Here is a 1,093-nt window from a genome sequence, read left to right on the forward strand (position 1 = left end):
TACTTGTTTCATTTTAAAACCAATGGCGCTTACAACCTTTTAGGTCTGGGCCTCAGATTTCTGTATCTGTGACTGATTAGATCAGCCTTCTGTGCCTGATACACGCCGTCGACTTTTTGGGTCTAAGGCATGGTTCTTCACGATGTTTACTTCACCGTACGAGCGAGTGTTAAATGCGCACATACGTCAATTGGTACACAACCAGGATCGAACTTACGACCTCAGGGATGTGAGTCGCACGCTGAAGCCACTAAAGCCGGTTGCAGACCGAAAACTAAGCTATGCCAAGGCTAAACTAAGCTATGCCAAGCAAGCTAGGCTAAGCTAAGCTAGAAATAAATAGCATGCACACCAACAGCTAAGCCAAAGCTCAGTCAGTGTGTGCAAAGGGAGTGCGGGGTAGCGGGAGGGTCTTGGTCTGCAACCCGTATTATACGGGTTGCAGACCAAGACCCTCCTAGCTAAGCTAAGTTAGTTTAGCTTAGCTCGCATAGCTGACGCAGTTTTCCATACTTGTGTGCAGACCGCAAACTATGCGAACTAAGCTATGTGAACTAACTAAAATATGCGAAGCTAATTTAGTTGTGTATGCCGATGCGCAGCTACACGAGCTAAGCTAAGCCCCTCCCGCTACCCCGCACACCATTTGCACATCCTTCGCCACACTGACTGAGCTTTGGCTTAGCTGTTGGTGTGCACGCTATTTATTTCTAGCTTAGCTTAGCCTAGCTTGCTTGGCATAGCTTAGTTTAGCCTTGGCATAGCTTAGTTTTCGGTCTGCAACCGGCTTAAGAGCAACACAGCTGTCACTTGTTTCATTTAGCTCTGTAATATATATCTAAATAATATTTCAACAAAACTTCTTTAACCGGTTTTTGAATATAACATAATTAGCTGTGTTCCGTGGCTTGCTCCGCCTTAACTGAACAACAACTGATGTAATATAGCCTATAGACTTCCTCAATAAATGGACTAGTAAAAGTGTACTGTTCCGCCAAACTTAAGGAGGATTTTCAAAACGTCATTGTTGGCAGTGTGGTTTTAATTGAATAATCATTTAATTGTTGAATTAGTTTTATTGTTACTATAACAG

The sequence above is a fragment of the Pieris napi genome, chromosome 14 (assembly GCF_905475465.1).
Source record: "Pieris napi chromosome 14, ilPieNapi1.2, whole genome shotgun sequence".
NCBI lineage: Eukaryota > Metazoa > Arthropoda > Insecta > Lepidoptera > Pieridae > Pieris > Pieris napi.